Here is a 14059-nt window from a genome sequence, read left to right as displayed (position 1 = left end):
AAACAAGGTCTGATTCCATGGAAGAAGTTCTAGGCCATAACACTTATGATCCAGGGCTCTAATCCTCACTCTAAGCACCCAGAGTATAACCTTGACAACAGTTCCAACTATAAAGTGGATAGACACTCTTTCCCTTCTTTTTCAGCCTTAAGCATGTCTAATTCTAGATGCAAGATCATCGCGCCTTTTGCGAAGTCTGAAGTCCTGCCTAATCACATAGCTGCTAGATGTTTTGTTCTCCCTAACTGCCTCACACTCTACCTTCTCCTTGCTTGTGCTGGGAGCTTGGCCACAAATGTTTGCCCTTCCAACTTTGGAGAGTTTTTATTTGCTTAGCTAGAACCTGAAGCCACTGAAGCAAACCCTTTCTGCTTTGGGAATCTTAAATGTGCTGAGAACACACTGGGCTACTTTTCTCACCTGTCATTCAGAGAAAAGGGAGCTAGTATTTTTTCAGAAAACAAAAAGAAGTTAGGAATGGAGATCTTCTTTCTTAGAACAACAATGCAATCAACGTTCTGAAAGAGACTATTTTTAAGAATAAACATTAGTAAGAACTACCCTCGACACATGGGCATGACTGCGAGCAAACCATGTGGCATAGCTACCCTATGCCACCAAGAAATCCAGGAGTCATGCAGTGTCACTTACCTCTACCTTGTAACAGAGATCCCTTAACCATCCTGATCACTCTGCACTGAGCCCAGTGTCAGGAAGACAGCAGAGCTGAGCTTCCCTTAGGCTTTGCCACTTACTTCCTGGGGTAGAGACAAATCATTTCTTTATTCTAAGCATATACAAGTTTATGTATAAAACACGGGGGGAAGGTATCGGAAAATTACCCCAAACCTAGGAAGACAGAATGATGTACCCATATTCTTTTCCTATTCTACTGACAATAAGCCACTGAGACTGTCTGCAGGAATAAGATTTAATTTGTCTTACATTTGCTATTATTGAAATTCTCCAACTTAGTGAAATTATTCCATATCTAATAGCATGGTTCAGTACTTATGTAGATAGTTTCTTCCCAGGGAGCAATAACTACAAAAATATATAGCTGGTTTTTATGTAACCCAATAAACTTTTAGTAAAAAGTTTTTTATCACATATGTGTGTATATGGTATCTATATGTATATGTCAGTATATGTGTGAGTATATATACACATATACTAGCTAATTTTCACAGATAGATGGGTTTCAGAGAGTGAAGAGAGGGAGAATAACTTCTTACCTGAGATCATACACACACACACACACACACACACACACACACCAGTCATATGTATATATTTTTAAATGCTTTTTGAACAGATTCTGTTTAATGATTGTGTTATTACTTAACAGCTAGAGTAGGATCTCTTACATGAAGCTTATATTTACCTATGAGTTATAATTGTTTGCCTTTTTGAAAATTATCCTGCAATAGTTCATCCTTTCTGTGACACAGGAAGAAGACCAATTCACACACCCGTCGGGAGAAATCAGGGTCTCCAAGAGTGAACGTTTTATGAATGTCCTGAGAAGTCATTTCTATGGGGATCATTTGACCATTTTGACCAACTTTATCACAGCCAAACTTTGTGAGAACTCTAGCAAGGTTTCCTACAGGGAGTTATATGCAGTCTGAACTGTCTGCACTTCCTTCATCAACGCGCAACATTCGACCCATAGCAAGGTATCTGTCTCTTCTGCCTGCATCTCAACACACATCACACAGGGCCAGCGCAGAGTGCTCAACATATACTCTAGGAAATTAAGCTTTCACTAGTCCCAGAAACTAAAATTTGGATATTTTCCTAGTCTATTTAGTGAACTTCACTAAGGAGCCCTGGAAAAGACAAACGTGTCACAGCCAGAGAGATCCATATTCCATCCCATCCCATCCTTGCTATTTAGTGGTTAATTAGCATTGTACCCTTGAACCAGAGGGGAAAGCACACAAGCCTCTGTTTCCTCCTCCATCATATGCAAATAACCCTTGTAGGCCCATTATAAGGATTAAAGTTTTAAAAGTGTGCAAAGGTTATTAGCAGAGGGCCTAGCCCAACGCCACCCCCACTGGCAATGTCTTTCCTCACACATACACCCACCACCCCCACAAGGACTTGGAGAGCTTTGAGCCTTGGCTATGCTGCTGTTTCACCCCACCCCCCACTACAGCCGCAGTGATCAAGGGATGGGAAAATAACTCTGTCCAAGCAGGTGTCACTGTTGTAAACCTACAGTCTCATTTCCTGATCGTGTCTTAATCTGCTCGTCGGTGGTGAGAGTTGATTTCTTGCACATTCTTATATCAGTGGGAATTTCTGCTCTTGGCTGACAGGCATTATGGGTTGGCTTTGACATACAGCCCTACAGGGCCTGAACAGCGCCTATTCTTTCCTGGTCCTGAAAGGGAGCTTTGTGCCAAGGATTCATTAAACTGCACCGCACAGCCCCTTCATAAATGGGGCTCAATAATGAACAGTCGATTTAACTGGAAAAGCTGCTGGAGCTGTTAAATTAAAGGAAAATAAAGTGCACTTTAGGCTCAGTCTGCCAGAAAAAAAAAAAAAAAAAAAGGGTGACCTAAAAGGAAAATCTTCATTTTTATTGAATTGCAGATTAAAAAAAAAATCTAAAATGTCCAGGAAGCTTCCTTGTGACAAGCAGCGTGACACAGAAGAGTGCAGCTTAAGATGGGGCTTGCTTTTGTTCATTGCAGAGAGAGTCTTAGGCTCTTACGGCGCTCAGGGGAATGATCTAATTTTGAGACTGTAAAGGAACTCTGCAATATCCCACAAAGAAAATGTTTACACATATTATATTGTGTGTGTGTGTGTGTGTGTGTGTGTGTGTGTGTGTGTGTGTACTTTTTGGATTTGAGACTTATTTTAGAAACAAACAATCTGCTCTTCAAACTTTCAACTTATTCTACACTATGTAACCGTAGCACGAAAAGGTAGAATTTCTACTAACAGATGGTAATCCTGGTTTCAAATAACAATTTGTGGAAGGAGCAAAATTCACTGGGTTTTTGGTAGATAAAATAGCCCTGTGATGATTCTTGGGTTTTTTTCTGGGAAGGACCATGAGCTGGGAGTTCCATTTAGCACACATCTGTATCCTTTGTGTATTTTCAAATCACCAGATGGATTTCCATCCTGAATATGCTACAGATTTTACTGTCCCATTGAGGTCCTCTCCTGATTGCCTTCTTTTAGCCTGTCATACATACATATATATATGGCAAGCTTTCATCCCAAGGAATTTAGACAGAAATCTGAAGGAAATCTGAAGGACAGTATAAAAAATAAACCCCACTTCCCACCTCAGTGCTCAAAGTCACCACAATCCAAACATGAGTTTTTTGGTTGCAAATCTGTACAGAAAAGTTCAACAAGTTTTAGGCTTTCTTTAGAGGAACAACTTCATTTATTTTTACTTTCAGCCATTGATTTAATTTTTAACATGCAGGACCAGGTGAGTGAAATTCACCACAAATATATTGGGAAGTTGATTCAAAATAAATCTGCACAAATCCTGTTTTTTCTTTTTCAGAGTAACTATGGTGACTCAGTAACTGCATTGTTTCCTCCATTCTTTACCACTAATGAGTCACAGCTGACCAGTATAAATCATGAGGTCCCCATACCATGAAACCCTGGGTTCATAATAAATGGCTCAACTTCTGGGAGACCTTGTCTGGTGTCAGTCTTGATAGTTGTCAAAATCCTAATCTAAATCAAAGCAATGCATAATGTTATATTCACCTTCCATTGAACATTGCCAGCCCAGAATGGTTATACAATCTTGTGTGGCTTCTGCCTACCTGATTACAGTGTGGCATTTAGCTCTAGGAGTTTATACTCATTATAAAATATATACATGACTGAACCAAGTTCTGCCATATTCACCAGCCATATTGTGGCTTCTCCCTTTAGAAATAATCACTAAACTGTTCAGAAAACTGTTAGCTTTATACTACGAAACATAAGAGGAATTTCCACATCTGCACTAAGTGGACCATAGTCTAGTTGTTAAAGACCAAAAATTAAGGAACAATATGTTGAAGCCTATGTAGAAGAAAGTGACTAGGAGGGTGATGATGGTTAAATTTAAGCCACATGGTGCTGGAGAGATGGCTAAGCAGTTAAGAGCATTAGCTGCTCTTCCCAAGTTTAATTCCCAGCAACCACATGGCAGCTCATAGCTGTTTGTAACTCCAGTTCAGAGGATCCAACACCCTCAAACAGACATACATGGAGACAAAATACCAATGTATTAAAAAGTAAATATATTTTTTAAACTTGAATAAAATGAAAAAAATTAAATCACAGGACGAAGGATGCTGCCACTAAATGGGTGGGTACCTTTTTCCTACTGGTTTGTAATTTTACTGAGGGGTAGGGGAAAATGCAACCTCAATGTCTGGCAAAGTATGGCAGACAGTTAATAGGTACTTGAAGTAAACGTGAAGGGAGCAGAAAGGCAAACAAAGAGAGGAAAGGAAGAATATGCTACTAGGAAGTAATGATTTTAACACAGAAAAATCTAGGAATGGCATGATAGTTTTCTTCAAGTAATCAAAAGACTTGAGAAAAGATTAGAGAATGGTTAGACTTAGTAATTCAGAAGTCAAATATTTTAACTGGGAGCCATGAGCAAAAACCTAGAAGGAGAGAAATCTTACATCACCATCATGACGAAATCACTTAGAGCTATCTAAACAAGAGATGGGCCATCTTGAAGACAGTGATTTTCTTCAAATTGAAGGTGATCTGACATTCATTAGGAAACCACATTCCAGATATTTTTGTAGAAATGACATAAGCATCAGAGAACAAGTCAATGTTACCTATTTGCTGCCAGACATGTGAGACATACTTTTCAGGTAGATGATGTTGTCTCTGCTCACTCATTTTCATTGTGTCCTCATAGTGATTCGATCCTGACATTGATGAGGATGTAGAAATAGTCCACAGGAATGCCTAATGTGGAAGTTTTATATAAAGTCCTAGGTCACACTAATACACTGTTAACAGAGTGTACTTGCTCTGAGGTTTCAATTTCAGGAAAGATGGAGAAAACAACTTCCATCCTGTTTCTCCCACTATTGAACCATGGGGAAACATGAAGGTGAGAAAGAATACATAGCAGTAGGTGGAGTAAAGAAGATAGAGCATCAGGCTAGCAGTTAACTTGCATGCCGTTCACATCTAACAGCTCAGCCTAGATCCAGAAACATCATGCCCTTCCTGAATTTTCCCAAGTCATTAATTGATGGTCCCACTTCTTTCTTCTCTCTCTCTCTCTCTGTCCCTTTCTGCTCCCTTTACATTTAGAAACAAGCAGTGACAGAGAGCAGCAGAGAGCACCAGAAAGATGTGTCATGCTGTGGCTTGAGGACCATCTCATAGAGTGTATGGGAAGCCCATTTCCCTCTTGTCCTCCTACTCTTTAGCATATATATTATTATCAAAACAAGAGTTAAAGAGTGATAGAAGATGTGCAGAAGATTGCCTAGATATTTTTGGTGGGAATGTAAATTAGTGTAGCCATCATGGAAAATAATGAGTTTTCTTCAGAAAGTAAAAATAGAGCTGTGTATGCCTGTGATCTCACTGCTGGATACATATCCAAAAGATACACACTCATGTCCATTGTAGTAGTATTCTGGAATCAACCCAAAGAGTCACCAGTCAATGAATAAATAAAATGTAATACATTTCAGATTAAAACAAAAAATTCATCATTTGAGAGAATACAAATCTACCTGGAAGACATTTATTCTAGGAGCCAGGCACAAAAAGAAAAAAGAAGAGAAGAGAAGAGAAGAGAAGAGAAGAGAAGAGAAGAGAAGAGAAGAGAAGAGAAGAGAAGAGAAGAGGAGGGGAGGGGAGGGGAGGGGAGGGGAGGGGAGGGGAGGGGAGGGGAGGGGAAGGGGAAGAAAGGGGAAGGGGAAGAAGGGGAAGAAGGGGAAGAAGGGGAAGAAGGGGAAGAAGGGGAAGAGGGTGAGGAAGGGGAGGAAGGGGAAGGAAGGGAAAGGGGAAGAAGGGGAAAGGGGAAAGGGGAAAGGGGAAAGGGGAAAGGGGAAAGGGGAAAGGGAAAGGGAAAGGGAAAGGGAAAGGGAAAAGGAAAAGGAAAAGGAAAGGATAGGGGAAAAGGAAAAGGAGAAAAGAAAGCCACATATTGATAGATCTCACTTTTGTATGAAATCTATACTGAATTCTTTAAAACACAGAATGGAATAGTGAATACCAAGGTTTGTGAAAGTATGAGGAGAGATGGAAAGACATTGATCCAAGGGCAGAAAGCATTATGGAGACCAGATGCAATGTTCCTAAGATCTATTTTGGTCTGTACTGGTTTTTAATAGTTATTTTTCCTTTTATTAAACATAGATTTTTTTCCTACAATATCATTTTAATAGTTTTCCATCCTTCTACTCCTCACACTTTCTCCTCACCCCATCTTCCATCCAAATCTACTCTCTCCTTCTGTCTCTTACTAGAAAAGAACTTGCTTCTAGGAAACAAGAACAAAACATAATAAGATAAAATGTAAGATAAAACAAAAACTATGATATTGAAGTTGAACAAGCCAAGGCAACAGGAAAATGAAAGGGCCCCAAGAGAATCAGTAACCCACTTGTTTACACAGTCAGGAGTCCCATAAATGTATTAGACTGAAAGGTATAGTGCATATGGAGAGGACCTGGTGCAGACCCGTGCAGGCCCTACGCATGCTGCTTCAGTCTCTGGGTTTCTATGAGCTTTTCTCAGTTGTTTCTCAGTTGTTCCCATGGTACCTTTAGCCCCCTGTCTCCCCTACTCCCTCCATCTCCTTGTCCACAGGCTTCCCTGATCTCTGAGGGGAGGAATTTGATGGAGGCATCTCGTGTAGATCTGTGTATTCCTAGATCTCTCTCTCTCTCTCTCTCTCTCTCTCTCTCTCTCTCTCTCTCTCTCTCTCTCTCTCTCTCTCTCTCTCTCTCTCTCTCTCTCTCCATAATGTCTTGCTGTGGGTAACACAAGAAGCCTCTCTGATGATGCTAAGTAAAGCACTGATCTATGGGTGTTGCAGACTATCATTAGGAGTCATTCTATTGTATTTTTTTTTAGACTGGTAGTATTTGGCTTTATCCTAGGGTTCTTGACTATCCAGATCCCAGGTCTTGGTCACCAGAAGTGTCATGTATGGGATCCATCTCCTGGATTGAATCTTAAGTCAGTTGGTTACTCCCAGAGTGTTTGTGCCATCATTGCCTTAGTATATTTTTCAGGCAAGGCAGATTATAGTAGATCAAAGGTTTGAAGTTTGAGTTGGTGTTTGTTTTTCTTTTTTCGTTTGGTAGGATGCAGCGTACCTTTCTATGTCATAGACATTAGAATATTGGGGTTGACAAAGGTTCTATGTGACACATAGTAACTATGTTATTATGTCTTGAACTTTTCTTACAGATTAGCTTCCATTCTCGCCACAGAAAATGTTCTGAGGTGATGCAGGTGCAAATTAGCTTGATTTTATCCTTTCATGATGCATACATATGCAGAATCTCACATTAGAGCATTAATTCCAAATATAGGCTTTAGAAGGTAGGTGACACATCCCAACGTAAGTCAATCAGTTGTAAGGTGGCACCACTCCATTGGAGGATGCTGATACTGAGAAAGGTTTATGTCTGTGTAGAGTCTGAGGTCTTAAAGTAGCTTCTGCTCAATTGTGCTCAGAACCAAAAAAATTCTCTAAAAGTTAAAATCATGTGTGATGGTGTGTGCGCGCGTGTGTGTGTGTGTGTGTGTGTGTGTGTGTGTGTGTGTATGTGTGTGTGTGTTTGTGTGTGTGCTGTATATGTGTGCTCTGTGTGTGTGTGTATGTGTGTGCGTGCTGTGTATGTGTGCTCTGTGTGTGTGTGTGTGTGTGTGTGTGTGTGTGTGCTGTGTATGTGTGCTCTGTGTATGTGCTCTGTGTGTGTGTGTGTGCTGTGTATGTGTGTGTGTGTGTGCTGTGTATGTGTGCTCTGTGTGTGTGTGTATGTGCTGTGTATGTGTGTGTGTGTGTGTGTGTGTGCTGTGTATGTCTGTGTGTGTGTGTGCTGTGTATGTGTGCTCTGTGTGTGTGTGTGTGTGCTGTGTATGTGTGTGTGTGTGCTGTGTATGTGTACTCTGTGTGTGTGTGTGTGTGGGTGTGTGTGTGTGTGTGTGTGTGGGTGTGTGTGTGTGCTTGCTGTGTATGTGTGCTCTGTGTGTGTGTGTGTGTGTGTGTGTGCATGCTGTGTATGTGTGCTCTGTGTGCTCTGTGTGGGGGGAGGTGTGGGTGTGTGTGTGTGCGTGCTGTATATGTGTGCTCTGTGTGTGTGTGTGTGTGTGTGTGTGTGCTGTGTATGTGTGCTCTGTGTGTGTGCTGTGTATGTGTGCTCTGTGTGTGTGTGCGTGTGTGTGTGTATATGTGTGCTGTGTATGTGTGCTGTGTGTGTGTGTGTGTGTGTGTGTGTGTGTGTGTGTGCCTGGCTTGCTCCTCCTAAAATAAACATCTAGGTTTATTTCAGGTCAATTCACATTGTCTCAAATATGAAGCTTTCTTTTTAAAAAAATCTGAAAGTATTTTGAAAGTTTATTAAAAGCATATGAAAATTTCAGAGATCCATGTACTAAGAAAAGTTAGTTTTATACCACAATATAAAGTATATTCCATGTATAAGATAAATATATGTGCATATATGTATATATAATGTGTATATGTAATACATATGCATGTGTACATATAATTTTTAAGCTATTTTTTTATCTACAACTGAAACTCAGGTTTCTCACCTGATTAGCCACTAGGAGAGACACGGAGTAACCTCTGACTGGCTATGTGGCTATGCATTCTCCTTGACCAAGGAAGTATCCATCCATCTCAATTTCATTTTTATTAGCCAACTGTTCTGTATGCCTCCTCTGCCTCAAGGGAAAGGAGACCATAGACCTCCTGGAAAAAGTTGAAGGTATGGGCATCTAAAGAGCCCAAACATGGTCTTCCTTTCTGTGTATACAAGCACAGTATATAATAACATTTGGACCCTCATAAGTACAGCCTTTACTCTCAAGTTTCTGTTAGCATTTCAGGTTTTAAAGATCTCACCAGAGTTCACCATTAAGTTATGCCATAGCATTCTAGGTTTTCCTGGGCCTTTCCAAATTCTTTCCATGAGATAATTTCAAATATCTCTAAATCCATTATTTAGGTGTACTTGAAAGTATAACAAAGTAAAAACAGAATTCTAGGCCTTTAGGCCCAGGCTTGGGAATGTGGCCTTTGTAAAGGTATGCTAATCATAAAACAGATAGCGACATTCCTCCACCCACCCGCTTCCTGGGTTCAAAGAGTGCTCATTCAAAGAAAGTCACCCTGGCCATTACCAGAACCTGCAATGCAAATGTGCTATTGTTAGGGGCTCTTAGAAGCTGTCTTGAGAGTTAACAATTACCAGGTATTCCTTGTGACTCTTGTAACTTTACGCTTCCTTGTGACTCTTAACTGGTATCTTTGGTATCTTCCAACAACGCCCTCCCCACTTCCTTGAGTTGTGGTTTCTTCCTTTAAATACCCCCTTACCCAGCTACTCGGGGCGCCACGGCCCTCTACCCCTGCGTGGTGTATGACCGTGGGCCCGAGAGCACTCTTGAATAAAAATCCTCTTGCAGTTTGCAGCAAGACCGTTTCTTGTGGGTGATTTTGGGGTGTCGCCTCTCCTGAGTCAGAACGTGGGGGAGTCCTCACGTTGTGGGTCTTTTATACTCACAGAAATGACCTACTTCTCAGCACCAATTTTTCTGTTAGCTTTCCGTGTTGTAACAAAATACTCTGGACAAGCAACTTATAAGGAGAAATATGTATTTTTGTCTCACAATTTCAGTATTGTTGCACACAATACTCTGTAAGACACAATATATCATTGTACAGAATATGCAGCAAAAAAAAAATGCTTAGCTCATTATGGCAAGAAACAAAGGAGGCAAAGGAAGAGCCAAAGCCCCAACACCCTTCAAGGTAATGTCCTCGGTAATTTGATTTTCTTCCACTAAATCACAATTTCCAATATTTCTATCACATCCTGTTAGAAGAACAAAGCACCAAGCCTTTAACAAAGGCATCTCTGATGTGTTCAAAACTCCAAACCATGGTAAAAAGGCTGTGAGAAACCACCAAGAAAAACCATATGAGAAAAGAAAGGTATTCAGGAGTCATCCCTGGGTGTGGCTGCTGGATTTAAACTGTGGGGTTGGAAAAAGGAATTGGGGAAGGAGGAAGAGGATTGGAAAGAGCTAGGTCTGGGAGGATATGTTTGGGAAACTTATAGGGATAAAACCTTGGTGGAAAAGGAGCATGGAGCCTATACTTTTCCTAACATCAGCACCAGGCAGAATGTGTCTCTCTGGCCTGGGAGCAATATTTCTGTGTTCATTCCTGCCTTTCCCTTGTCTCTCTCCTATGACAATCTCTTCTACTGTGTTATTGACACACAGTTCTGGGGTCACCCCATCTATAATCACCAATGAAGCAGTGGCCTCTCTAACCTCTCATGAAACTTCCTCTCACTCCATCTCTGTCTTCAGACACCTTTAATGGTTACAAGTAAGAATCATTATTTCTTGTCTCAATTCTTTTCATCTCTGGCTTTCTAACATATAACAAAGGGTTAAAGGATGGGAATCTAGACAAAATGGCACAAATAAATTATCTGAGAGTCTGGGGCAAGTTTATAATTTAACATTTCTCTTGGGACTGTTGGCCCAGGACTACAGGTGTGTATGGGGATATATGCACATGTATGTACACACACATGGATGCAGGAGTATATGTGATGAGAGTAGGAGACTCCTTCGGGTGATAATAACAGGTCACAAGACTTAAAATCTCAAGGAAGTATACAAGAATATGAAAAGTAAATGTGCGCCCTCATTTTCACATCCCTTAGTGATGAAAATACTCCTAATCCTATTCCATCATCTTTCCCATTGTACCACCTTGGACTTGTCTCAACAGAGTTGTCTGTCTCTCTAATTTCAAAATATCTGAGATCCTGTATGAACCATCTCTCCTGACAACAAAGACAGAGTTTTGCCTGAAAAAAAATGACATATTTTTCCCAAATCCTGCAGTTACACTTTTCAAATGTTCCCCCAACTTCCTATTCCTAATAAGAAGCTAGTTAATGAAGTGATATGTCAAAGGCAAGAAACTAGCAATCTCTCATTCTGCCTGTCTCTGTCTCTGTCTCTCTCTGTCTCTCTGTGTCTCTGTCTCTCTCTGTCTCTCTGTCTCTCTGTCTCTCTGTCTCTCTCTCTCTCTCTCTCTGTCTCTCTCTGTCTCTCTCTCTTCACAGCCCTAAGATAGAATGGCTTCTTAAGTCTTCTTCAAAAAAGAATCTGTTTGCTCCTAGTCCTGCTTGCTGCTAGTACAGATCTACCTCTCTCCCTATTTCCAATATCAGTAACATTTTTTTTATTCTATGTGAGTGTTCAAGTCAAAGAATAAGGATCTATCATTTATTCACTTTCAGATATTGGAAAGGCAAATCAACTGATCTTTTGTCTACACACAACTGCCCTTGTTCTTTCCTGGCCTCACATCTCTTCTCTTTTCCTTTTTATAGGAGTGTCTCAGATCATATGTCCACATGAACCTGTGGTAGCTCTGCTGGATGATGAAGCAGATATACCTGCTTCCTCTATCCAGTCCAGTACATGTGGAGAAGCTGGCCCCATCTACTGTCCTCCTAGATGGTACACCTGGACAAGCATGGAGGACAAATTGAAGTCATGCAGGAATATTCAGGGAGAGTAATTGCTTGCAAAAGATGTCATCTACAAAGAAATTGTGGTTCTCAAGATATTCAATGTCCTGCAACCCTCTTATAAAGGCCTGTAGCTTTGGATTGCAATATGGCTCCTCCTATAAAGACACATTGATTGAGCCAAAAGAGGCAAGGAAGGGCCTAGTGTGCCTTGTGCCTAATGTGGATTGTTAGTTACCTTTTATTGCTGAGATAAGACACGACTACCAAGGAAACTTATTTAATTGGGTTTTAATATGAGAACAATGATTACTTGGTAAACAAGAACTGTTTCCTTTTGAACATGTAAAATTAGGATAACACTAAAGATGAGAAAGTAGGAAGACTGCTGCCAACTTTAACTTTTATAGTTGAGAGGAAAACTAAGAGAATAATTATTAAGTAGCTAGAAACAGGCATTTATATTTGATTTATTCTTTTATTAATAAATCAAAAATAATAAGGGATACAGAATTTTATCTGGAGACAGGATCATGGGAGGCTGGGGCTAGCCTTCCTCTTACTATGCTGCTATGACGGACAAGGAACTTCTGATCCTCCTTCTTCTACCTCCTGGGTACTAGGACTACAGGCCAGATAGCACTGGGACTACAGACCTACACTACCATGGAGTGCTGAGAATTAAAGCTCACAGAGATCTACCTGCCTCTGAGTCCTGAATGCTTAGAATAAAGGTGTGCATAACACTCCTAGCTAGCAACATTTTTGGATTTAAATAAATGAACTTACAATCAAGATGGAAGAAGAGAAAGAAAATATACACAGAACCAAAAATCTTTGCATATTAAGCCTGCAACTGAAATTTTAGATACAGTAGTGTTAGCATGATGTCATCATGCATTATGTACAGATTATCCTTGTATTATTCAAATGCTTGCTGGTGACCAGCCCAGCACTTAGGTAGACTGAGGCAGGCAGCAATGGGTGGCATTGGTTGCTGTGGGGGCAAAAATTGCAACTGCAGGGGCAAAAGTAGCTTACTTTGGATAAATTTTCTCTTTCTCTGACTCTTTGCTATTCTATGGCCAAAAGCCATTGGCTTCTGGTAATTTGGCTCCGACTGTTAGCAACAGGGGATTAAGAAAAGACTTTAGTTGCTTGGGCTGTTTTCTCTTTGAATTTATGTCCCCTCAATGATCAGGATCAGAGTTCTTTAACTCTTTGTGGTCCAGAGAGAAAGGAAAAAAAAAAAAGAAAAAAAGAAAGAAAGAAACAGACACACACATAGTGGATGAAGCTGAGGAAAGCTGAGCCAGCATTTTATTGTTGTTCTTAGTATAAAAACTAATTATCCCAGGAATTAATCACATGATTCTCCATACATAGCATCTCTACACAGCAAGCTCAAGGCAACAGTTCATGTCATAAATCAACAAGATTTAAGGATTAATAGCAGAATTGTTGACATATCTTTCCATTAAGATCTCACTAAAGATTGATTATCTTTTAGACCCATAAGTTCATTATAAGTTTGAAGCAATAATTCTTATATCACAAGCTAACACGATTTTGTCAAGAGACAAAAACCTTCTGTTCTATTAGTTTTGAAGTTTTGTTCTTGTACCTATAATAAATTGTTCATTCCCAGTGTATGACCTTTAGGTACCAGATAATGGTCTCACACCTAACCAAGTAGGGGTGTTTTACTTAATCATAAATTTGTTCCAAACCTGCTTTCTTTTCCTTAGTGCAATTAACTTGTGGCACATGAAGGCTCACAGTGTTCTACTTGCAGCTTTCATTCTATAGGGGGCTTGTATCAATTTGGGAATTCTATAAATCATTATCAGCAATTATGAAATCATCGACTTAACTATACACCATTACTATATGAAAGCACATCTTCATATTAATTCTGAAAAAAAAAATCTGCTAAAACCCAGGAATCATTAGGCTATGTAATGGTGACAAGAAAGGCATATCAGCAGCCAGAGGAAATCCTGGGATGAAGTCTGTAAGGACCCTACATCTCAGAGCTCCCTCATTACAGGCCATACAAAACAGTGGGCCATCTCTAGAAAGTTCATTTGCATTCCTTAGGCTTCCCTAAATGGCTTCTGACAAATGCTGATTTCTCTGCCCCATATCCAGTTGCAATGTGAACATGGCATTGTAAGGCTTATTCTAAGAATCTCCAGTCTCAGTGTTGTGTAAACATTGCTCCCCATTTATTCTCTGATTTGTCAGAAAAGCTGACCAGCCAATGACTGCTCAGGGGAGAGAATAGGGCT

The 14059-nt window shown here is 40.2% G+C and overlaps 1 annotated feature.

Moving 5' to 3' along the window:
- Nucleotides 1022-3779: an enhancer, noted in NCBI's record as "VISTA enhancer mm1534". NCBI's record gives its function as "enhancer in: neural tube[5/5] | hindbrain (rhombencephalon)[4/5] | forebrain[5/5] | limb[4/5]" and the evidence as "EXISTENCE:transgenic organism evidence [ECO:0001131][PMID:17130149]".

This window comes from Mus musculus, chromosome 7 (assembly GCF_000001635.26).
Source record: "Mus musculus strain C57BL/6J chromosome 7, GRCm38.p6 C57BL/6J".
Lineage (NCBI taxonomy): Eukaryota > Metazoa > Chordata > Mammalia > Rodentia > Muridae > Mus > Mus musculus.
Note: the sequence above shows the minus strand (reverse complement) of the source record. Positions and strands in the feature narration are given on the sequence as shown.